The following is a 26,691-nucleotide window of genomic DNA, read 5'->3' as shown; positions in this document are numbered from 1 at the left end:
ATGGCCGACTTCTATTGTCTACATTTGAGATAATGAATATTAAAATTGCACAATTCATCCCACAGGGTGTTTTTCAAATTATACAGTGCACAATAGAATCCCTTTTCTTGCTGTTGAAATTCCACCTTCTTTAGGGTGGAAACAGAGAAGATATGGATGTAGGACACAACACTCTGTGCAGCAAAGAGGGGAGGAGAAATCCATGCCAAATGTAACAGGGCAAACCTTTAATCTTACAGAAAAATGAAAAGGCCGTAGGATCTTTGCAGCCTAATTTGATATCATCAGCCACGGTGCACAAAATCAAACATGTCTGTATGCAAACCATAGCTGGCAAACCRCATGCAAACAGAGCAGGTTGCGTAAACAACAGCAGTATCAGCATGCAAGCTACTGAGGCTCATAGGTATATTTTAATGTCTGTGCAAGGCAGGATTATTCAATACCCACATGAAGAGAACAAGCACTTACTTGCATGTTTAGATCCAAAAGCCAATCCTTCCCCTGAAGTATGGAATACAATCCCAGAGAGGTCAAAGGCAGAGTCAGCCTGGCTAGGTGCTGACTGTGGATCCATACTGTCTGGGAATTCCTACCATGGTGCTTAGATTGCAAGGCTGTCTGCTCTTTGGAAGCTCGGGAATGCTATARGGTTTCACTGTAGTTATCTGTGTAATAAAATTATTTCCATTTGTTAAGTAAATAACTATTCTTTAAAATGGTGTAAAATCACGTAACAAGTTATTTTGACCAAAACTTTTGAAAGTGCCCTAATTCCCAGAAACCAGCAGCAAAAGTCCTAGTAGTTTCAGTGCAAGAAGAGGTCTACACTGAAGATGTCTTCAAAGGTTTTAAAAATTTTGCCCTGCAAAAACTGTAATTCCAAACTGAAAATGCTTTCCAAAACCCTAAGCCTAAGCCTCCAGTYCATTTATAACTAGACAGACAGAGTATTTAGCTCACTTCCTTGCCCTTTTCAGACAAGAAAAACTCTCGTTTTTTATGTAACAAACCAGAAACATAGCAGCAGCTGCCAGTGGGGTAGGCCTGGAAGCTCGGTACCTTCCACATCCTGCAACTTCAGTGGTAACTTGGCACCCCTTTTCCTTCCACCCAGAGCTCCTCTGTACATTGCAAGATCAGGCTTTTTAAAAGAAATGGGAAAATACAGCATATTGTGTGAGTTCCCTCTTTTAGATATACTGTATAGGTCATAATTTATCCTTTTTAATAAAAAAGAAATAAATTTACCTTTTGAGTGTCATTTCTGACCACTGCTGCCCCTTTGCTAAAGCCACAGGGCTTCACAGTAGACAGCCTGATGGAATTCCAGTTCACAGCTTAATTTTCCTCCTGATAAAAGAGACAAAAAGTTCCTTTCAGTAAAAATAAAATTTAATACGGTCCGCAAATTTGATATATTACAACCTCCGACCTCAGCTTAATTGTTCACAAAGGGCTAACGGTACCGCTGGCAAGTAAATGACTTCTACAGAGTGTTGCAACCCTGATAGCTCAAGAGAAAGGGAGCAGCAGTCTGACAGATAATCAAAATTTTTAATGTGAACCATAGTGAGAGAGGTTATTCAGAGCACACCCAGACTGTAAGAGCCTTCCACAGCTGCCATGGTAGCTCCTTAGGATGAGAAATGCTTAAACATCATCCTCACTCAACTTCGTTAAGTGTTGCTGCCATTAGTTACCAACCAATACAGAGTCTGACACTTTACAGCAACAGACAGCAACAGTCTGGGATCTACAAAGATAGAAACATGGTACTTAAATTTCTTTGAGGCCAAACCAGCCCCCAACCCTGTGGCCCCAAAGAGCTGTTCTTAGAGTTTGACAAGGTACCGAGAAAGAGTATGAGGACAAAATGAAAGGAGTCATGCAAGAATATCCRCCTCTGGCCCACAGTGTCTGACCTTTTAAAGAGTTCTGCAGAGAGCAGGATTTCAGCAAGGCAGCTGGGTCTGCCTGTACATATACAGGTTTGAGAAGGGCCATGCGGGTCAGAGGGCAGGGGCAGAAGTGAGGCAAGTGGGGTCTGTTTGTCCTGGCTGTTTTGGCTGGAGAGTGTCAAAACTGAATGCTCTGCACACTATGGGTGGACACAAGGATATCAGATCTCTGCTCCTTGGTTAAAGTATGTTATACAACTCAGTTTCGGATCTCTCTTCCTACTCATGCATTGTGCACTACATGGACTATTTAATAACACAGTTCTGCTCCCCYGTTAGCTGTTATTCTGGTGAAGCCAACAGAGATCTGCATCATGCAGAATCTGTGTGATGAGATAATAAGCCTGTGAAGTTTAAGGGACCAAACTGACAATATTATCAAATAATCCCTTGTACCAGGAGTGTGCAAAGTAAGTTAYTTTGTGGTTAGGAAGACAGCATTACCAGTAGACAGATTTAGCTCGTTGTCTTTACCAGATTGAACAAAAGCAGGAAAACCACAGGCCTAACCCAGCAGCTGGTTTGGTAGCTAAAAGAGTGATGGGCTATGGGGCTCATGCAGGTGTGCAGATGCCCACCTTCATAGTCTAAAGCAAACTAAAGCCAATAATTTTCTTGTCCCTCCAGGATATCTAGAAGCCAGCAGCAACAAAACATATTTATTTTCTCACTGTTAATCTGGGTAGGTTTTGGAGCTGTATAGTATCACAAAAATAGCATACCTAGTAAAAATACAGGTAGCAGCTAGCACATATTGTCTATAAAGGGAGAACACTTGCTAAGTGCTGAATTATGCATAAACTCACACCTTACTAAGCATAGGTCATTATAAGATGTACTTATAGTGCTGAACACCATTCCCTCATTTTCTCTCTTGGTTCAGTGTGGAGATCAGCTACGCCAAACCAAGCTCCTGCAAAGAACCCCTGCAGTCACCRGAGACCAGGCACATTTATACTTGCATTTGCTCTAGCAACTGTTACTCATCCTTTTAGTCTGCTTYTTGGTGGGCTAGCCTTGCTAGCTTGACGCTCACAAGACAAAACAACGCAACTGCTATCTTAGCAAAAAAATGCATGATATAACCCACTGGTCAGCTGGCAGGGTTAATGCCTAATGTTTTCCTCCTCCTCCAAAAGTGGAAAAACCCCGACCTCTGTGTWACCCTCCACCTCACTTCCGAAGTCAGGGGACGGAGCCCATTCTCTGGGATTATCCATGTGAACACTCATCTGCAGMGGCAGAACCACAGACCCAGCACTGTAACTCTGTTACATTAACATAACCATGTTGTTTGGCTTCCTGATAGCAGGCAAAAGAGGTGGTGAAAACTATACCTGCCTTCATGTCAGTGAAGGTCAACTGAGCTACCACAGCATTTGCAAGCCGAAAGGGAAGAGCATTTTTAGATGAGAGTGGCTGTGGCTAAACATAGCCAAAAATCACCAGTCTCTTCCTAAATTAGGGATGCTGATATATTCAGCAACCAGTATTCATATTGGTTGTCTCAGCAGCATTGGAAAGCAACTACCAAAGCCTTCAGAAGTTCATATTTCAATTTTAAAGCTGAGGCTATTTTAGCTAATGCCCCCAAGGAATTGTCTGGTCAAATGTCAGAGTTTATATTGCTGAATGAAATCTCTATGTTTATGAGATCTCGTCAGTTTGGGAACTACATTAGGCTCTAATTTGAGCTTCTCAGATCATACTACATGGTGGATATTTTGTCTTTTCCCCTCTGTTTGGAACATACCTCAGCTTCATCATATTCCTATGAACCACTGAAAATCTCTCTCTCTCTCTCTCTCTCCCTCTCTCTCTCATGTTTGAATATCAGTTGAATTGTTGTGGGATTTTTCTCCCACTAATTCACTTATTTAAAAAAAGAATCTTTCCATTGATGCTGTTTCTGTATGTGTCCAAATCTAATATTGAGCAAATTAGCCATTTATTCTTTTTTCTTTTTTAGTAAAATGATGCCTAGATTTTGCTGTCTCATGACGAATGCCTAGCTTCAAACTCCATTTTAACTCTTTGGCCCAAGGTTGGAGTTTCCTTCCTGTTTATCTCCCTAAGCTTCTGTGGTTTTTTTTTGTTTTTTTGTTTTTTTTGTTTTTTTTGTTTTTTCCCCCAGTCACTACACTACTTACACTAGGATTTGGCTCTCTTGTTTTGACATACAGACAGTACAAGCATTACCTGTTGCTACTGTAGCTCTGACAACTGGCTTACATGTCAGTTGTGCCCTGCCTGCTTTCTGGGGCTATCACTGCATTGATCACTCTCTAGTGACCACTGCATCCAGAGCCCTACATAACAATTTCATTCATTTGGCTCGAAGGCATTTTCTTGACCCGCGAACTTTAGAAAAAGCTTTTTCAACTGCAATACTAGAGCACCTGCTCCTCTGCCAGACCTGAACCATTAAATCTTTTTCTCTTTTTTCCCAGCAATGCATTTGCACTAATGTTTTCATGTTTCTGCTAGTTTGGGGCACCTGTATTTCTGAGCGTCCGGCTTGTGACATCTACAATCTAGTGTCAGTATTACACGCRCCACTAATCCCAATGAGGTGCACAGGGGCAGACAGAGCCTGCTGCTTCAGAAGAGCTGACGTTGGGTTGTTCAAGATGGACACCAGAACTATAGAAATGTGTGAAGACTCTCTTGACTAGACTTTTACGTGGCCAAAAAAGCCAGACTGCTACACTTTATGGAAGACAAGCACTGATGATAGTGATGGACATAAATGTAAACATACCTGTTGCAGAGTATTTTCCTGCCAAAACATTTAGTCTATGTGCCCTACATTGTGTATGATTAAGCTGTCAGCAAGTTGTGTTAAATGCTCCCCTTTACAAGTGGGGATATAATACACTCAATCTAATGAAAAGCTACCTCTTTAAACAGAGCAAATCCACARTCCTGTTTCCATGAAAGATTGTGGCTGAGACCTCCCTCCCTCCCCTTCATGTCCCTGCTCCCCTAAGCACTGCTGTGTGACCTACGGTGGCACACAGCTGCAGCACCGCTGTGCCAGCCTTGCTCACCCATAGCAGCTACTATTGCTCCTTTTACACTTGTAGCCTGAAATAGGACAAAGCAAAAGGAGTGTTTTAGTTGCAAGTGAGAGCAAAAAGGTTCACAGTACACCTTTTCCTTCTATAGTCAAGGTGTCAAGGTTTTCCCTTTTTTTTTTTTTTTTTTTTTTAAGTTTTGTTCTTCTCATATTTCTGCTAGATCCTCTCCGTCCTTGGGAAAGCAATGGGTGCCAGGCGCTGACAAGACAGCACTGAGCCAAGCCTAGAAGTTACATTTTCATATTATATTTCACGTAATGATCATCTGTACTTTTTCCATTTATTTGTCTGAGTAAGTTCCTCTATTACCTGTTTGTTTGGGTTTTTTTAATTGCTGGCTGATACCCAAGTAAGGAAAGTATTTCAGTTCCATCCCATCTCTAGGTTCAAATAAAAAAAAAATGAAAGAAACAGTGTAAGGTTGATCACACACTTGTTATTAAGTCAAAGCTGGATTCAAGTGTTCGTGTGAGGTAGAATTATCTCATTCTTTTTGTCTGTGTCTTTCTGTGATCTACCAGTCAAGTATGTGATTGGATTTCAGTTCAACAAAATCTTAAATTACACACCTATTGTGCCTGAGCTAAGCCTAGTTTCACAGCACTGGAGAAGGCTCCTCACTGCTCTTTTGGCACTGTTCGATCTGGCTTCTGCTATCATCCGCAGGTTGATGAATGAGTAATAGGATTAGAAAGTCTCATCTCTGAAATGCTGTAATTGTCACATTTGGTGAATTGACAAAAGGCCCGGGCGATGGAGAGGTGCTCCGTAATGTAAAGTCATATGTTCAACCTGCGCTTACTAGCCAACACTAAGAGAACAGGAGGAATGAAAAGAACCCTTCCAGCTTTCCATTTGCTCAACATACACAGACATCCACACACTCTAAATTAACCTTTTATGCATGAGTTTGTTGGAAAGCGGAGTGCTCTACCTCTTCACGGATCTTATCTCACTGTAAGGAAGATGATATGCTTGTTGCTTCTTTGGTTAGTGCAGGTGATTAAAAAGTCTAGAAGGACCAGGGAGAAGGGAGCAGATCTTCCCATCGACCCTGGGAGTCTTACATTCAAAACACCAGAGGAGAGATTTTCACGCAAGGTGGCCAAGCCATCGCTCAACAGCCAAGGAGCTGAGCCTCTCTATCCACAGTGACTTCCCTGTCCAGCCAGCACCACGCAGGGTCAATGAAATACTGCTTCAGAATGCCACACATTTCTCTCTACAGACCACCGTACACTTTCAGTGGCTCCCATCCTAAGTGTAATTTCAAAAGGGCAGTTTTACAAAGGGWTTTACAAGCTGAACTCAGGTAGTCCCTTTAGTAAGGCACACTAGGAACCTGCCTGCCAAAAGAGCTATGTGAGTATAGCAGTGAAAACCAAACAGATAGGTAAGAATTTTCTATTGTTTCTTTCTCCTATTTTTCCTCTTTTAATTCCTACTGTCTGCATGCAATGGCAGCATCCCTCTTTTCAAATAGAAGGATGGAAAATTAAAAAATATAGTAGGGTAGCTCTCCATTCTGAAGTACTATCGGCACTGCCTTCTCCCGAGAAATGGCTTCATGCAGTGCATACAAATTAACAGAGAACTTTATTCTTGTTCACCTTTTATTAAAAAAGAATTTCAAAAACCAACATCATTTTTGCTAAAAAAAAAAAAAAAAAAAAAAAAAAGAGAGAGAGAGAGAAAGGAAAACGTGTCCCCGAATGCTCCACAGATGCAGCAGGAGAGGTCAGTATTCACAGTCCCCTGTCTCTGTCAGTGTCAGTTTCATTTTAATTACAAGTGCATGTTTTGCACATTGTAAAACTACCCCAGCTCTGACCACCACAAGAAAAGGAACATTTAGCTCAGGAAACAGTAGCTGACCCTGTCTGCTCTTTTTCTTCCTTGGCATCAGCTTAGACTATTAACACCTTATGTGTGTTGCCTGTGTGTCCCACATATGTGTGCTCTGCATCCATTTCATGCAATACCTGTCGTAAGTGCATACCAAAAGCTTCCTTCTGGGAATTCTCTGCTTTGTTTGACTCCTCTTCTTGGTGGCTTGCTTAGCTACTGAATTCATCCGCTTGACAGAGAAGCCTTTCTATGTACGAGAAGCTTTGTCCTTGGAAAGCTGTGACATTAGACTTAAACACATAGAGGCCTTTTTCACCTCCCGGTTCACTTCTTAATTATTCATTCCCAACAGAGGAAATCAGGAGAAACCTCGGCAGCCAATGTAAACATTTTGTAGTGGAAGGCAATTTTTTTTCTCCCCAAGAGCCCAGTGTGACCATGATAGTTAAGTTTCTTACTCAGAAACTGGTCTATTTTTTGTACAAAAAAAGGGGGAGGGGGAATAAAATCCCTGTATTTTTTGCAGGAAAGAATTGATCTAGAGCAAAATGCTGCCCATTTGACAGTGACTGCTTTGCTCTGAGTAGCTTTTGCTAATCAGCTTCAGAGAAAAGGGCCAAGTCAGTCTCCAACGTCATTCATTTACAATCTTCATTGTTTTCCAACTCGGCTCAGAGCAGCAGTCCTACAAGGCTAACAAGGTTACCTTGTAACACAGGATAAGAGCATTCAATGGCCATTGCTTTAGAGATCTTCCACCTAATGTGGCAGCTACTCTAAAGAATTACTTTCTTGCACAGGGTATCTCACAGTGGGAGCACTTTCCCTAGTTTCTCGCRTACAAACCGAAATGGCTGCCTTTCAGAGCACTCCGTTATTAACAGTAATAGATGCCCTGTGCAAAAAATTTGCAGAACCAGGGCTACAGCCAATATTTTTCCAGTCTCACTGTAACCTTAACTGAAACACACAATATTGGCCTGCTCCCAGGAACCATCAGTGGTAAGCGCATACAGCAACGGGCCACCCACTTGCTGTTTTCTTAGAGGAAGTTTGCCAGGAGTGATATGTAGCTTGCACCACCTTCCTGAAACATTACCACACTCCCAGAGCCTGCACAGGTCCGCCCTTACCAACATCTCTCTTTTCAACCTGTCCTGCTCCACCTCCTGCTTCTCCGCTCAGCCCAATCTTCTCCTCTGATTGCTTCCTTTTTCTTCATCACCTTTTCCTGGCTTCGTGCCTTTTTTCATGTTATTCCTAATGCCTGGGACAACCTCTGATTAATGTTCAGCAAACAGCCTCCTCCACAGATCAGACCGCACCCAAGCGTGCTCTGTTTTCTCTTGTTCGGCATTATTCTGACTCGTGCCTTCCACCTTTTCAAAGCAAAGACGCTTGCTTTCTCGACAGGGAGCAGCATCAGTTGCTTCTTCCAGTTTACGTAACAGTTAGTGGCTGGGCTGTGCAAGTCCCACCARAGGTTCTTACAGGAGGAACCAATGGGACAGTTTATGAAATTGGCTACTATTATCCATAAACAAAGCCAAAATACAGCATCATTCTAGACCATTTAACTATCCCCCAGAAATTTGCCAAGCACAGGAACTTGGGCACCACTGCTCTCTGCACACYTTGGGAAGGGGCACGAATGGCTCCACCATCTGCTCCCACCTGTTCTGGGCTAAGGTTTGGATGCAGAAACAGAACTCAAAATGCAGCGGTAAACATGGGCCGACTGTAGACCTTGCTGGAGGGTTGTTTCACTTGTGCTATCAAGGACTATTCTACTGGCCAGAAACACCGGAGACCAGCAGCATCACATCTGCAGTAGGTACAGCCCTCACAGCACTGGCTCCGTAACCCTGCTACTAGCTGGTCAGGCAGAAAGGGATTCAAGAGCACCCTGTGCTCGGAGTCCCTTGCAGGTGCCTACAGACGCACACAGCTCTCCTTTTGTCCCACATGCGTCCCTAAAGCAGAATGTGTCAGAGCCTCTTAAAGCAAAAATCAGTTCTCTACAGACATCATCAAACAGCAAGGCAGGACCTCAAACCAAAAGATGCCCCAAATCTCTGTGCTGTGTGGCAGCTCAGCCAGGGGCAAATAGAAATAATGGTTTGTCCAGAAGTTAAGAAGAACAAGCTGCCTTCAGGAGATAGTCTAAAATCTGGAGAGAACACTGAAATGCCACAATGACAAGTATTTCAGAGTCATTAATACAACAGATTATTTTAAGATTATTTAAGTCTTCAAATCTCACTAATGACGTATCCATGGATATCAGAAGCCAAGAAGCCCATCTTGTGTTTTAAGAGTATTTGTATGACCTTTGATGACTACATATCACCTACATCACCTGGTCACTATTTTTTGGAGAAATAGTGGCATTATACCTTTTTTCCCTTCACCAGTTCTCTTAGGAGTCATTAGGAAGTGCAAATATCCTAACAGCTACTTTGCTAAGCAATGAATAATGCACTTGAAAAGCAGTCAGTTTTATGGTCTGTTGCTATATGTCTTTTTCCCTGCTCAGCTTTTTATTTTATTTTTTTTCCAGCCATTTAGGTAGGTTACCAGGATAGCCTGGTTTGGTCCAGTGTGCCATGTATGTGGTATAATCTTCTGAAAAATTTGTCTCCAGTAATCATGGTCATTGGTGAGGCAGCATATAAAATAAACTGAGAAATAAGGGTAATTTCTTTTAAACTCCAATGTCTAACAAATACTGTATCATTTTTTAGCTCTTTTAGAATGCTTTATACATACTTGACCTTTTTGGCAAAAATGAACTTCCCCCTTTGAGAAAAGGTAAGCTAAAATGGAAAGCAGTTGGGTGACTTCTATGTTTATACATATTAAATTCAGTCTTCTCAAGAACAGCAATGCTCCCAGCATTACACTGTTTCTGTATTAAAATCTAATTCTGAAAGTTTGACAAAGCGCACATTTAACACAGGTCAGCAGTATATTGACAGGATGTTAATTTTAAATTGTGTCAGCATTTCCTGTCTTGAGTGTTAATGTCAATTAGCACCTTGCTGCATAACCTCCAAGTCCTACCTTATTACAGGAAAGTAGCAAAGCAGGCAGCAAAAGCCGTCCTATTCAAAACACCACTCACTATCAGCCAAACAAAGAGCTGTCATAACAAAACCGGAGAGGTGAAAGTGCCTAAGCTGCTATGGATTTGAGGTTAGAAGCCTTAGTCTTTTTCCTTATTCCTGATATTAAAAGTGTAAGTGTGTCAGCTTGGAGGGAAAGGCTAATTACTTTGAGGCTCTTTGAAAAGTGTGTTACCATTCAAAATCTCTAAGCCTGACATAAAGCCCTTGGCTTTAGATTGCACAGTGTATCGCTCACTGTAGGTCACCCGCCGGTATCCTTAACGCACTCTGAAATGTGCAGTCTTACTCTGGGAAATGTGAGCATTCCTGCACATCTGCTTTTCTTTCAGTATTTCACACAGGCTATGGAAAGCAAGCGTTGCAGTTTCCAGCATCTCACACTGTGGTCTCACTCCCAAGGGTCCAGCGAAAAGGCCTGGTGAATTTGTACACATTTTACTAAAGCACTGTGTAAGGCTTCCTTAATGAACTTCATAAAATTCCCACTCTACTTTGTGATTTGACAGCAGCTCACAATATATCTGTGTATATGAAGGCCTAGATGCATATATAGCTAGGCCTGGTACCTTTTCTTGTGCTTACCTACTCTAACAAAATTCAGCAGTGTAGATACCCAGRGTAAAAACCTGACTTTCACTGAAGTCAAGCAAAAGCCCTGACACAATTTCACTGCCTTCTCAGAATACAGATGTGTTCCCTGAAAGACAGCACAAATCTCAAGACATTTAGTCTAAATTTTGAAGAGTGCTGGTGGTATCATCGTCTTTTATGAAAATTAAATTTTCATAGAAAACAGAAAATGTAACAGTATTTCCAATCAGCTCTAATCCTARGTTGTTGCCTGTTCAGAAAAAAATTAAGACAAGCATTTTCACCAACAACTCAATGTAAAGCATAGTGTTGAATGTTTGGAAGCTCATGTTAAAAGACAGTGGGTGCTCACATTTTGAACATAGGTTGCTTACTTTTAAATCAGACCCGGACACTTTTCTAAGTATTAGTTATAACTAGCTGGTGGAAACTTTCTCCCTGTGCTCCTCTGTGGTTTTTGTTCCATATACCAGGAAGCAAAAAATTCCAGCGTGGGCCTTGTGGGCATGTGATCCATTTTCATGGATCTGAATGCAGAACTGGGACCTTAAACTTCAGTGCAGCTGGAGAAGAAATATTTTTCATACAACTTGGGAAAGTCTATAACCATCCATTTGAGCGTTACGGGAAAACAAGAATAATAGGGAAGCATCACACAAAATTATATAAGGTTAGAATCAATAACTTCCATAAAAATCAAAGGTTCAATAGGCACAGCATTAACAATCCACAGTGAGCTATGCTGGCACACACTGATGCATCACTTTTGTTACTATATTTGTTTCTTTTGAGTCTGGATTCAAGGTGCGGCCAGGCATTATGCGGATTTGGTGTAGAGATGACAAAGGCATTATGCCCAGACATTGCGCTGGGTGCTTACGCTCTGCCAGATTCTAAACAAATTGGCCAAACAAATTAATGCCACACACCCTAAATTGGCTGAACAAATTAATGCAACACGCCCTTTGCACAAGGGTGCCTTTGAAGGCCAAGGACTGCGCATGTTACAGCGAGATGCATTCTACTAAATAGGGTGTTTCAAACAAATGTGTTTTGAGAGAAGAAAAACAGCACATTATGGTTTCAAGTTAGAGCACGGCTTTCACCCGAGAGCTTTTCAGACACCAACACCACGTGTTGACATTTAATTACTAAACTCTTAAAACAAATAATTTGTATGAGCAAATGCTCCTCAATCATTTCATAATAACACAACTAGTGTTTCTTGGCAGTTAGAACAAAACCAGAAGCATGTTGAAATCACATACACAATGCCTTGTTCTGACATGGAGAGAGGTGCCAGATAGAGCAGTGTGAACCCTCCAGGCTGTGGGAGCTGATGGGAGTCAGGAGCTGAATGCTGCAGTTTTGTTCCCAGGGGCTGGCAGCAAATCAGTCCCAGCAGGTTCACTCCAAGGTTGCAGTTTACCGAATTTCATTCTCCAAACAAGCCTCCCTTCTTCTGCTAAAGGTCTTCTCTTCCAACCAGCCCCAAGCCTCCCAGCAGAGGATTAAGGGAGGGTGCATTCTTGAGGCTTGTTAGGTGAGAGAGGGAGCTGGCAAAGTAGGAGGCTGACAGAGGAGCTGCAGGTATGTACACTTTGCTGCTGTGTGTATACCAGAATCTAACCTTCAGTGAGATCCACAGCAACACTTCGCATAGCTTTGTTATCAAGCAGCTAAGCTCAAAACTATCTCTGGTAGAGACATAAACCCACAGCTTCGTCATCTCCCTGCCTTTGTTACAAGGCCTWTCTCCTCAGTGCGGCAGAAAATACTGCTTTCTGAAACCATGCTGGTCTTCTTTAAGTCCTCCTTTTTCTCATGTTACTTAATGTTATTTTTCATCACGCTCTTCAGGACAACGTCTTAGACTTGTCAAGAGGTTTTACATAAGAAAGAAGAAAAATTACTCTCCTAGAGTGGGCTCCAAATTCTGAGGCTATCTGTTTATCTATGTAATCCCTCTGTATCTGGGATTTCTTGTAAGACCAATATTAGAAAGATATTAAAGGAAACAAATCACTTTCTAATGAGACTTAAAATAGGTGCAGTCTCCTGACTTTGCCAGTAGGAAACACAGCTTCAGTTTAAATAACAGCTGCTGTGTTTCTCCAGGCCCAATTCTCATGAGTATCTTTCTATACTGAATCTGCAGCTAGAAGATGTCTTTTTCCAAACACCATGCAAGTGGATTTTTTTCTTAATAAAGCTGGAGTTCCCCAATTTAACATGAAATGATTTTTGTGTTGAGTCATGTCACTAGAATCCGCTGGGCCAGCCCAGTTCCATTTCCCCTTACCTGCATTTGCAACCACCTATTCACATTGTCCTTTCTATCTTCCTCCCTTTGCTCACTCTTCTACTCTGATCTTTTTGTACCTTTCCCTTCACTCAGTGATCCCACCATTCCCCAGGCCTCTTCTTCCATGTGCCCATATCCCCCAATACATTCCCCTTCCAGCACTGCTAGCAGTCCCTTTCTCCTGTTTCTACAAGTCTGTCCTACCTCTCTTAAGTTACTGATTTATAGTAAAACAGATGAGAGGAAACCCATGAAAGCAATGGCCAGAAGCATACAGATTTCCATGGCGCAGRACCAGGCCAGAGCTTGACATGCAAGRTTTCCTTATGAAGGTTAARCTGAGGAGTGCTTGATTGTGAAAACTTCAGCTGAAATGCCTTTTTGGATATTGTTTTATTAACAGTCCACRTTTGCATCAGCGGTCTCAAGCTCACCATGCCTTCAGTTAGTGGGCCTCCAAAATTCTGAGACTGTCCCAGCACACTGCCCTCCTCTCTAATTAGGAGCCACCTATTGTGTTCCATTTTTCTCTCTGAAAATTGCCATTGCAACCTTGCTATCAGCTCAGTATCATACCATTAGTCAGGAGGGCAAATGTGTGGTGTCCTTGACATGTCAGCTAGAAATGTCTGGCCCCTCTTTCTCCCTAGGGAGCAAGCCTATAAGCTCTGTAATGCATTTAACCTCTATCACCTCAGGGAGTAAGTGTCTCCACAAGCAGTCTGCTACCACCCCATCCCTGAGCTAACTCATTTACTTTATTTTTTCTTACAATGTTCAATAAATTACACTCCACCCTTTAAAAATTATTATGGTTAATATATGACTTGYTAAAGAGTTGCTTATAATTCACATAACTCTATGTTATAGCTCTAATCTCCTAACACAGAACATTAATAAATGTGGCAAGACTCCCTGAATTAATAGCCTGGCTTGTATTCACATATTTAGGCATATTTGTATTTGTGTATTCTTCTTACGATATTACAACATATAGGCCAGATTCTGATCTCCATGTCAAAGAAGAAAAAAAGAAAGAATTAACATTATAGGTCATCAGAAGAAATATAATGCTTTGTTAAAATTACTAATTTCTATTGCAAAACAGACAACAGCTGGCTTTCACAATGCATCTACGAGCAAGAATTTGATCTGAGTTTCTGTTTAGTTTTCATTTTTACAGCCTGATTTTTAAAGACAAGTGTATTCCTTCTGCARTCCTCAAAGGTTTATTAAATTTGAAAAAGGCCATATCCCCTGGTTCTTGATAGTTGGTTCAGTAATGAATCCAGCTGCTCAAAAGAGCATGTTTAAAATAAGACCAATTGTTCAAGCAAAAGCAGAGGATGTGCAAGAGCCAGTACTGGGCAAATATTGGGAAATTCCTTGTAACATTCATTCCTATTTTTATACTTATTAACTTTTCACCTCTTTTTTTCTGTTTGTTTTACCCAAATATTCAAAGAGCAAACCAAGAATGTTCACCCTAACATGAAAAATGTTGAGGACCCATAGAAAACACATTCCAAGTTTGCAAACCCAAGAACTCACACCAGAAAACACTATTATTCTTGACAGGAAATTTTTACACATAAACCAAAAAATATGAAGTGCCATGAGATTTTCCTTAATTGAGTTCTGCCTGAGAGAAATGACAGTTGTTGCCATCGGGAAACCGCAAGTTTGAAAATGTATGTTTTTCAAAGCAATACAATGCAGAAGATTAAAAAGCCAGCCCCTTCAAATTCCCTCAGTTATTCACAGCATCAAATAATTTTCATAAATACAATAAGGAATGTAAAAGCCTTTGATGCTGGAACAACGGAAGCCACAGTTCTTCTACAGTTCAGCCCCCATCTCCCATATTAAATCCAATGCCAGAGTCCATGCAACTTCATGTTGGTGGTAGTGTCCATTTCCAGGAAACTACTAGCAGCACCAAACCTACGTTTCAAGTATTCTGCGCAGAGTACGCCAGCTTCTTACTGTACATCACACATTTCTCAGAAGCACAACCAGCTGCTGAGCTAACTTTACTCATAGCAAGAAATAGAGAAATAGTTTCCAGATCTACTACTTATGCAAAGGTCTTAAAAAAAAAAAAAAAAAAAAAAAAAAAAAAAAAGTAGTATTTCATGCTTCTCACTTCATTTTCCTTGTTTGATTGGTAAAACTGTGTTAAAGTTCCAGCCCTGTAGGCAGGTGGGCTTACGTGGGAATCTCAGTTAACACTTAAACAGAGGAGGGTACTGTTAGGGCCCCAAGTAGTAGAGAAAAGCCTGAAACATGAAAGCTCCAGAGCCACATGACACACAGAGAAAGAACCTCAGCTGCAATCTTTTGGGAGTTTCACAACCAACTTCCTGATTTTCATTGTGTGCACAGTTGGGAACAGTACCCAGTTACGATATTTGCATGGTGGCACTGGCAATACATTGTGAATATAACGAATATATATTTTTAAATGAACTTTGTGCTATTTATTAATTAAATCAACTCCACTCAATTTACCCAATATTGTATGTTAAGTCTCAACTGATTTGGAAACTTCAGGAAACAAATAAACTACCTTTGAAAGGGAAAAGAGGTGAGGTGCTCTGAAGATATTGACAATCTGAGGAAAAGGATCTGCATCAGATCCTACTTTAAAGCATTTGGCCTCAGGAGGGAGGGTTCAGCAGTTGAAACTCATCCTATTCCATCAGTAGCTTAGTCCAGAGCACAGGATTCTTTTAAAGCCACAGTTAGCATATATTGGCTATAACCTGTTACCAGGAAACATCCACATATATCTGAAAGTAACCTTGTTCACACTTGCAACCATCTATAGGCTTTTCTTGACAACGTATGTCCTCTAACCACACATTTGCTCTCTTAACAAAGACTACAATCCCACTGAAGTTAATGGATCAATTCTAAATACAAACTACAAAGGTTTTAAGTGAAAGTCTGCTTCAGCCCAGAGGAGGCTTTGTCAGTGTACAGGGAAGGCAGGCTGTCTTCCGCAAGAAGAACTGAATGAACTGGAGAGCYGGAAATACTGGTAAAAAATGGGGCCACAAAAAAGTGAAATGCAGTCCTAGCACACATCAGGCAAGGCAAGGAAAGACAGAAGAAATGTCCTGTTCCACACAGTATCTGCAATGCCGAGTATGGAGCTGATCACCTAACAGTGGCAGAATTAAGGCAAATTCAAACAGAAATGTGCACAGAGAAAGGAGAGTAGGAAGTTCAGGAACATGAAGAACATATTGTAGGATGGGAGACTAAAAGAACAGTTTGTTTAACGAGGAAAAGGGAGCTCTTGTCTCAATATGTAAATATGTACATTTAATAAAAACGTACCGAATGCTGGGTGCAAACACCCGAAGTACAGATCAATTATCCTTCCTTTTCATGAAAAAAGGAGAATAAAACATCTGGGGCTGAGAAGGCTGAAAATGACAATTTCCTGTAGCAGCCAAGAAGAACTGGGCCAGCAATATAACTCCACGAATGGTATGATGTAGCTGCCAATGGTAGAGGCATTTAGGCTTAGTGGGACTAAGCAGGCTACTTCCAAATCTATGTTTCTTCAGGGACTGCAAGAGCCCCACAGCCAGCCAAGAAAGGCTGGTGCGTAAGAGGAATGGGTATGGAGCCTGTAGGTCTGGCTTAGAAAGGGCGTCAGGGAAAGGCAGAGAACCTTTGAATTTCAGCCTTTTTCTTTCTCTCAAACTAGCGAGTTCATTTCTAAAACCTCAAAAACCTCAGCATCAAGTCTTTCAGGAATGGCATCCTTTCAGAGAGTCTGTCAGAGATGTGGCTCTGAATTCTCCAGTTTGAATGTCTCTACTGAGGAAAGACAAGTATTCCTCTATCTACTTTCATTTTCTAAAACAAAGGCCCTCTCAAATGCTAAAATGGCCAGTAAATGAACCCTACTTTCCCATCTTCTTTTTCAGCTGCTATGATGCAGAAGGTGAAATGCTATTAAACTAGTTTACAACACTGGGCAAAAATTATTTTCTGCTTAAWGAAATATCTAATAATTGGTCATAAGGCAAATGATATCAATGAGCAGACATTCGGCTCTGAATGAACGGATCACAACCCAGAGGGTTTTATCTGCATCAGCCTTTGCTCTTTAAGAGGTTTTCATTTCAGAAGAGAATCAGTACTAAAATTATAAACTAARTATGACAGAACACATTGACAATAAATTTGGAAGTCAAACAACTACTGGAAYGAGGAATCTTTGTGCACACTGTAAGTGGCTCTTGAAAGTCTCGCAGCATCATGATTCAGTTGCACCAGTATGCCTGGGACATGCCTTGGACTTTGCGGACAAAAGGAGAGGTGAGTCTCAGAAGACAGAATCAGTTAGGGCTGAGGGTAAGGAATGGCAACTCTGAAGACTAAAAGCAATATAGAAGGTAAGAACAGGGGGAAACAGAGGTGCCTGTATGGGATTGCTCAGCTATCAGTTGCCAACATCCAGCAGAAACAAAGATCCAACAGAATTTTGTTTTGAAAACAATATACCCCAAAACCACTRAGAAACCACCATTTGCACCGATTGAAGCTATTTCAGCTGCAAGCAAGTATAATCTCCAAAGTATAAAATGTGTCTGCCATGTCTGTCTACAGTGCACCGTGCACTGGTGGAGCCCTGCTGTTAATTGCCTCTGGAACACTGAATATAGCCAAAGATCGAACCATCCAGCACATTTAAAAACAAGACTTGGGTGCTTTAAAAGTCTTGTGGGAAAATAAAGCATTTCTTGGGTAGTGCTTGTGATTAAGAGCTCACCTCTTTCAAACCCCCAACGCTCAGTTAATGTTAACTTCTTTCTCCTACCAGCTGCATATATAATTTAGGCTTAAATAATATGAGATATCAAGCAGATAATGATAAAGAAATCTAAACCTCAAACATTTTAAGTTCATGTAGCTCTTTGAGAGCTTCAGCTTTACTTTGCTAGCGAACACCATCAAAACGTAGAGAGGAACACAGTATTTTTGTGTGTCATGTCRACTAAACTCTTCCCTGACAGCTCTTTTCAGCATGCACACTACATGGCACAACTGTAATTACTATGTGATCTGCCACAGGTGCAGTCAAGGGTGTTTATAAGGAAACCAAGATGGTAAGGCACATTTCATTTGCAGATCAGACATGCCTGTTAGCAGATGAAGCCAAGGTTTTAGGTACAGATTAGAACAGTAGCTCTSTCCTCCGGGGAAGTCACCTCCACCTCAAAACTCAATGAGTTATTTTTCAAATTTGTTGTGCATTAGTTATTTTTAAGTGCTTTGCCAAGTATTTAGGAAAATAGTTTCTCATTGAACAATGAATTCTGAGGTCCAACTGGAAAAGATATAATGCATACCCAAGGTTTTATCAAATTTACTTAGCAATTGGATGAACACCACTGAGAAGGGAAATAAGGACATCTCTTGCAAGGCAGAGGGAGGATATTCCACATTACAAAGGCATTGGAGCCCAAGGGGGACAGCTTTCTTGGCCGTACTAAATCATTCTGTTTGACTGTGATAAAGACCGCCCTTAAGTGACAAATTTTACTGATAATCATTAGTTATTTTCCTTCTGAGCCCTGCACTAGTTTACATTTCTATGATCAATATGGCCCTGCTCCAGTGATGGGGAAATGATGAGGCAACACACAAGACTGGCCACGATACTAACCACAGGGTCAAAAATGGATGCCTGCCCACTTCTTATCTCCTGGCACACCTTGAAGATAGTCTCTTCTTTCCCCTCAGGTTTTTCCACTTCCCTCTGTGACTGGGCCATCCCTGTCCACCATTTCTCAGTGAAAGTCTTCCAGAGCTCTTTGGAAAGCTGGCTGTGCTTTTCCTGCAACACAGTACACATCAGTGGAAATGCCAAGAAAATACAGAATTCCTTTGGCAACAGAGGTGGTATATGCAGGCTTGACGAACTGAACTCACAATATGCTGTTCGAGTTTAGGTAAAGCTTTACGTCTTGCTCAGCCTTCCTGTGGACTACCACATAATCAGTACTTAAACTGGGCTGCTCCTGTAATTCTAATGCAAAATTCCCTTTAAGGACAGCAGGACCTTTCCCTGCAAAAGGACTGCGGTTTTGTCTACAGATAGACATTATTAACTAATTCCTATCAGTTTTCAAAAAATCCATCACAAAGCACTAGCTAGAAGCATTAACCTTTTATAACTCTTGTGAGGGCCTTTTCATATTGCATGCCATAACAAGCTTTTTTACACAAATACAAGGTAGCCATACAGAACATCCTGCTACATTTCTTGACAATGTTTTGTTTGGATTTTCTTTTATCTTTTGTTCACCTATACAGCAAAGAAAATATCAAGTTAAAACAGACCTGATTTGGAGCAGACTGAGTTTCACATTAAAAAAAAACTTTAAAAGAACAAAGGAAACAGATGCACCCCTAGCAGACTGAAATGAAAGGCCAGCTACCCCTGTTATGCTGAAGACATCCACTTTTATTACATTACATATGATACAAGTCCTAGCTGTCAAAATCCTCAGGAGCACCTAAACAGATAATAAACAATCAGTGAAAGACTTATGGCTACATGTTTTTCATAGTATTGGAAATCACCTGGGAACCATATTTTAATGGAAAATACAGCTTGATGGAGACAAGCTTCATAGATTTATGAAGAAACTGCAGCACAAATCAAGTGGAGGGTTTAGCTTTCCAAAGTGATGTGGAAGTGCTAGAAAATAGCACCAAAAAAAAAAAAARAAAAAAAAAAARAAGAAGAAGGACGAAGAAGGACATGCAAAGAGGTAAGAAAGAAGTGCCCTTCTAATGATTTATGCTGGAGAGAACGAATATGCCTACTTGTGATCCCGTTACCCTTGCTGCTCTTTGTGATTGTTATTCTTCCCCTAAGAGAAGCGGTCATGTTACATACTGACAGAAAGTTACACCTCTTCAATGTGATTTGTCCACTTAAAACAACATTTATCATGTTGCCAGTTTATAAATCATTTAGGCCAACTAGATTAAGGCTATAGGTAGCCAGCACCCCTAACTGATCCTCATCCCAGATAATTCACAGACCTGCATTTGTTTACACTAAACCTTGTCAGCCAAAATAGTAGAGCCTGGTGCCAGCTAAACTCCAATTCCTTCATCTGAGTGAGCATAAAGAACGAGGTACAGTTTAACACATTGACAAATAGACTCTTGCTTTAAATGCAAATCTACAGTAACCCACACCACACCAATGTCCTGAATGGCTTCAGTAAAATGGACAGATCTTGTATTATACACTGGCCAGGAGCACAGCCTCTCCACATAAAAAGGAGATGAGCTGAAGAGGTGCAAGGTTGGTCCACATATTTTACCCAATTTGTATACGAGRATGTAGAAAATGTCCATCTTTTAACCTATAAAATACGCTGCTCCCTTGCTGAACACACAGAGACACAAACCATGCTGTGCTCTTTGTTCTACACTCAGTGCTGATTCCAGTAAACTCAAATCGTCAAACTTGGAATTGGCCTTTTGTCCAATTAAAGCTCTTAAAACATTAACAGGAGGCTRAAATACCAGTTTGGATACATGATACAGCCCACATCACTGTATACGGTTACTGATACGCAGTGGGTGCCAGGCACCATCTCACAAAGTGAACTACACAGACATGCATGTTATGASAGGAAACAGCTGGTATACAGAATGCAGCCCTCAACTACAAGATGGGATTTTAAGTTTGAATAAAGCCTCCAACCCCACATTTCTTATATTGCTGGGAAATAAAACACAGCTAAGCATTAAAAGAGGATAAGCTTTCGATCCAGAGGATTTCAAACTAACTGAGAAGCAGTTAATAACCTGAAGCCTAATGATCTTTATGTATGAGACCTAGCACAAGGAAAGAGGAACTAGATGCAAAATCTTGGTCATTTAATGTCTTTTGCCTTAGATGTGATTTTTAAGATCTACACAGAAACCTGTATTAGCCTGTGTAAAACACCAGCCAGCCAGAGCTCTTCTGTAGAACTTCGTAATTTGAGGCTCTTGAATGCTCTTTATGGGAAATTCTTACCAAGTGAATTATTCTTAATCCAAACTAGAGATGACAAATTACGGGATCAAAATCACCCTATTTACCTTGGAAGATAAAGGATGTAGACTTAGCATACCCAGTTTAGATACTCTTTTCCACCCAGCACCAAGGTCCCCACTCCTGTTTTTAATTATGGGCACATGGTCCAAGGTATCAGGTTAAAGACTTGGAGAGGGTCTCTTAGTGATGCTCATGCACATGATTTTGACACCTAATCATCATGTAAGCTATATTCTGTCACAGCCATCTTCATGACAGGGCCCTGTGCTATTTTTAACCATTGCCATTGCTTTCTCTTCCTCATCTAGCTGATTTTCGCTTCTCTGTTGCTTTGGTGTCTCTCCCCACTTCAGCCTTCTGCAGCATCTTCTAATTCCTAGTCAAATAATTCCCTTCTATGCTCTTCTTGATCCCATCTTCTAAAATGCCCAGCACTTTACACCCAGAAGGAGATGTTCAAAGTCTTGTGATTGCTTCCTGAGGAGCTCACTGTATACAGATACTTGCCTGCCTCTGAGAGCCTGTCTTGGAGAGAGATTAAAATTGAATACTCCATGAGGTTAATAAGAGAATGGAAGTAAACAGATGATTTTTCAAAAACAGTTGCTGGTTTGGGGCTAAGAGTAAACAGCTCAAGATGCCCTGGGCCTGTTTTTTTCAGAACTGCTCAGTATAATAGCTCGGCACAGTCCTTTACCGAAAGAATACTGAATATTGACATGCATCTCTGGATACTTACTGTTTGGGGTTAACAGAGAAGTAATAAATGAGGCACGATAACTCATTTACCAGCACAGCAAGAAAAAGAAACCCAAACAGCTTAATAAAAATGCTAGCTTGTTAGAACAAGTAACTCTTGTCTGAGAAGTACTGGTCTGAGCCCTGTAATATGAATTGTTCAGTTAAAGCTGCCTTGAGCACCACTGTGGGAGAAGGGGACAGTCACTGAAAAAAGCCATGTGTAAAGTGTTTATCATTGCAGCACCTTTAGCCAAAAGCTGTGTGTCTGCTCTTAAAATAAACACAAAAAGGGTTTTAGGATGACCTCCTGGTTGCCATATACTGCTGGTTATGGAGGTCTAAAGAGAAGAGCTTCCGGCAGCATGAGTTTGAGCAGGCAGGCCTGATCCAGCATGAAGGAAACCCAGCTCCATGAGTCAAGTGGATGTCTGCTATCAAAAGGAGGTACTTGAGACTAGGGGGAGATGGAAGTACAGCTCCTCTGTAACTGTGACGCTGAGCACTCACAATCCAGGCTATGCTGACAGGAGCTACCCGGCACCAACTCCTCCAAAGAAACACTTTGGTCACCCCAAAAGCAGAAACTTACACATCCAGAGGCTCTGTCTGTAATTATTATTTGATTCTGCAGAACATGAATCCACTGTGTAGGCCATGCAAATACAGTGAGGCAGGAAGAACCAGCCCCCGGGCAGCATGTTTGACAAAACCGCCTCAGATAGTGGGGGAAGTCCTCCTTTGGGAAGACTTTCTGGACAGATGTAACATTAAAAAATGCTGAAAGGGGCTGTAAAAATGTAGGTGTTTAAGCAACAAATTAACTGTTTTGCAGATTCTGGGCATTCTACACAAAACAGCTTGCAATTTTTCACAGCACAGGAAACTCTGTTCTAACAAGTTTTATAGTAAAAGAAAGTCTTTTAAGTTTATAAATCTTCAAATGTAACACTGCATCAAAGATCCTCTTCAGCACTGAAGGTCTAACAGCACTTCTGACCAGAGCTAGAGCACCTAGTAACTTCTGGGATGAGAACTCCAGTCTCTCTACTAAACTGCTCTGTTGCTCTCATTTGGTATAAAAAATGTCCTTTCTTGCTTTCTGTAACCAGAATACTGTATGGAGACAGTGTCTATGATCCAGTGTGCCACAACCCAAGGCAGAAGGACTTCCCTTTGATGGTAAAGTGGTATAATCCATACAAATCTGGAACTTTGGATACAGCTTCTCAGCACAAAATATGCGTTAGAAATGTTAAAAATATAGATGAGAAAGGGAGAAAGAATAGAAAGGGATAACTATCAGAACAAGAGCATAATGGAATAACTTTTTCCAGACTAAAGAGTGGATTTCTGTTTAACAAATGAATCATATGAGTTGATTAAACAGATTCATTACCCTGGAAGTTAAGCTAACATTAGTGTAAACTCAGAAAAACTCCACTGGCTGCATTTATGCTCCTCTGTACTCACATCAGCTAAGAACAGAACTTTAACCCAGGAGTTTCATTTCAAAGAAATGCCACTATGAAGCAACTGTCCAGTGCTCTGTCTGCAGGTCTAAGCTTCTCTAGCCCCTTGCTTCTCCATTATATTCTTACTGTGCTTTTTCTTTCATATGGGATATATTTCTGAACACTGAATGCAGAGGAATTACAATACCTGCCTGTTCCAACACTCAGTCCAGAATTTCACTCTGTACTGAACGAAGCCTTCCCCCCCCCCCAATTAGGGCAACTGATGTTAAAAAAATAAATGACCAGCAGAAAAGAAAAATGCAAGGACAAGGGGGTGGCACCGCTCTCCTGCAGTGACTGCTGAGACTCCAAAGTGAAGGGTGTGCTATCCCTCCTGTCCCAGGGTCAGCAAGCCTGCCTGGGCCCTCAGTCTGCAGCTGGAAGCAGAGAGAGGTCACCTCGACAGTTAATCTAGAAAACAGGGACTGCTCCTTTCTACTGAGAAGCTTCAGAAGCAAGTTTGGGGCCAAGCCTTTGGGCGGTGGAGTGCTTTGCAGTGAGGCATAAAGCACTAGCAAGGCACAGGTGAATTAAAGCGAAAGACGGGAGAACAAATCCCAGGCTAGCAACACTGGCACACTTAGCTAAGTTTGCAGATTTGGGACTTTTGGGGTACTATTTAAAAAACAAATTTTTTATGCTTTGCAGATTGTTCTTRCCTTCTGATGAGGTTAGCATGCTTTATTCAGTGCTGCCAATATTGAGGCTCACCCAGGCATGTTCTTCCTTCCTTGGGTACACACTCAATCTCACTCAAGACTTTGACTCCAGAAAGGTAAAGAACAGTGGACATTGCATTCCTTGACATCACAAGGATGTTTTTTAACAAAGCATTTAAATATGTGACAGAAAGCATTTAAATATGTGACTCATGCAGAGCCATGAGTGATTTGGAAGCAGTATGCATCCGCACAGTGGTCCAGGAGAACAGCCATTAAAATCAAGCAACTTCTATTCAGGCCCACTCTGAACACAATTTATACACCAGATGTACCAACAAGGGACAGTGCTCAGAAAGACAGAACGTGATGAGCAGCAGACCACACTTTGCGTAAGAGAGCAAAACTTTTAGCTGAGGATATCTGCATTACTAATGGAATTTAGTAATTCGAACTTTGATTTATCATGTAATAGGAAAAACTTATTGTGAAACCTTTTCCATGGGCAATGATTTCCCAAGAGAAACAAGTAGAGCCCTATTAATGGAGAGCTTTTAAAACAAGACTTGATAAAGCCCATGGGAACATATGTATACACCATAGGGAATAATCCTGCTTGGGAATAGCACTGATTAGGTGACCTCCCAGGTCTTTACCATTTCCAATTGCACTGCTTTTAAGAACTTGGCACTGAATTGCTGTACAAAGTGACASCAGTTTTTCCATTCATAACTTGGCCAGGAAAACTTTTTGTAACAGAATGAAAATTAAATAGACCTCACAGAACGAGGTTTTGCTCTGTTTCATTGTATTTTAGCAGGAAGTCACTGCTGCTTGGTTTAACAATAGAAAAGCCTTCTCAGGTGATGGGAGGAATGAAAAATGTGAGCAGTTAAGAACTCCTGATCATTGAGGAGATTTGAGAAACAGAGCTCGATTAACTGCTAGCTAAGAGACGGGGGAGAATATTGTTGCTTTTTGCCACTGTGTTTCAACATAGCAAAGATATGCACAAGATGCCAATCTCACATCTGGATCTGAATTTCAACAGGACACAGCTAGGTAGGGTTTGACATTTAATTTGTCAAGATTTCTTTTTATAATTGGTTAATACTAATATCTATTGTAATCTTCAGACTGCCTTTACTGAACTTAAATTTCACAGAATATCACATCACAAAGCTCAATGCATCACTGGGACAATTACCACAGAATCCAGCCACRTGTGTTCATCTTCAAGGAATCAGGACATTCTGCCTCCTGTAAGATTTCTACAGCCGTTCATCAACCTTTGGTGTAGTATTTCAGACTTCTGAAAGCACAAACACAGGACAGAGAACAGCAAGTTAAGATTCAGGGGGAAAGTTTTAAGAAGTGATTCTTGCTTGGCTATTCTGCAAGAGACAGGCMGTACAAAACTCAGGCTTGAAACTTGTCTTTTTAAAGTAGAAAACAATTGTTTAAACAACCTGAATTAAATGGGAATTAAATGCTCTCCTGATAGTTAAAACAGTCCTTCTAGCCTCTGCAGTTACATGACCTTCCTAAACGTCAAAATGTTCTRCATGTTTTAAGCCTCTTGGAGACCCAAGTCTTGACCACAGACCACTGATCAGCCAGAGATCAGAAATATATCATAGAAAAGAGCAAAAGCTGTTGCAGTAATTAACTTGAGTTCAGCCTTAATGTGAACTGTAATGAAGATTTCCAGTAGGGGAAAGAAAAATTCTAAGAACTGATAAAGTAAGAAAATCTTTAATAGATCAGTGCTCTGCAAGTGCTTTCAACCCACCAAATCAGAAGAGGATAAAGACTTTGATTGCCTCAAAGTTCAACATGGTTAATACGTTAGGGCAGGTGATTTGGTTCATTATAAAGATTTTAATTATCATCAAAATCTGAATATGTTTGGTATTCAGGCTTCTAGTCCAAAATCAACTTTCARTTTGACTCAGGGCATGCAATATGTCTAAATGCTGTACTGAAAAGGTGTCTCTGGAAAGTACAGTGTAGCTAGTTAATTTTTGAAAAACCAACAGTGATAATGGATTGATTCTGAATTCATTACTGAAGCCACACAATATCTGAGTTAGATATCACTGTGCCTTTATGAGAATTTAGAGTTTGTGTGTCTTATCCCAACAAAATCTGCACAGGTAAAAGTGAGATAAAATGTGTGATAAACATATAATTAAGTGAATTAAAATATTCCTATCAGTTTTTGCTTTGAATAAAARTTCATTCAGTTTCCAAATTCACCATTTGCTGTTCATCAACCCTAAATTAACATGATACTGCACCAACTAGAAATCTATGCACATTTATTTTCCCTTAGGATTTGTACCCCTGTTATGCAATGATGGGGAGAGAAAGAATCAAGATCTAAAGCTAAAGTGAGAATATTGCACGAGAACAAGAAAGCCCTCTACTATTAATTCTACTCAGTCTCCTAGTGCAGTCATATCCTTCGAAGTTAGAGGCACACATATATAGTCTGGGAAGTCTTCCAGATTTCTTTTTAAGGAAATGAAGTTCTCAACACTGGCTGCATTAAGAAGGGTATTTTTGGTTTTCCACAATGCCAACAGCAAAGCTGAGTAGAGCTCTGAATACATACTTGGAGGCTGTGCAGTATGTAGCTCTGCCCTTGTAGAGCTAAAAAAGCTGTCATCACCATACCAAGTACGCTATGCATCCAAGTTTCCCAACAACTGTGCTACATCACATGTTTGTGCACTTCTCTAGAGCAGAATCCATCCCAGGGCCGGCCACTTA

The 26,691-nt window shown here is 40.9% G+C and overlaps 1 long non-coding RNA gene across 1 annotated transcript; it reads right to left on the bottom strand.

Annotated features, from left to right (window-relative positions):
- Positions 1-598: 598 nt before the first annotated feature.
- On the bottom strand, positions 599-25,204 carry LOC146596541 (uncharacterized). The gene is made up of 3 exons (XR_014895737.1): positions 25,124-25,204; positions 1,252-1,353; positions 599-668 (listed from the first exon to the last, which is right to left on the bottom strand). It is a non-coding gene; the product is annotated as an uncharacterized LOC146596541 (long non-coding RNA).
- Between the last annotated feature and the right edge of the window lie 1,487 nt (positions 25,205-26,691).

Source organism: Rhea americana, unplaced genomic scaffold, assembly GCF_003343005.1.
Source record: "Rhea americana isolate MKP2758 unplaced genomic scaffold, rheAme1 scaffold_20, whole genome shotgun sequence".
In the NCBI taxonomy this organism is placed as follows: domain Eukaryota; kingdom Metazoa; phylum Chordata; class Aves; order Rheiformes; family Rheidae; genus Rhea; species Rhea americana.
This window is presented reverse-complemented; position numbering and strand designations above follow the sequence as displayed.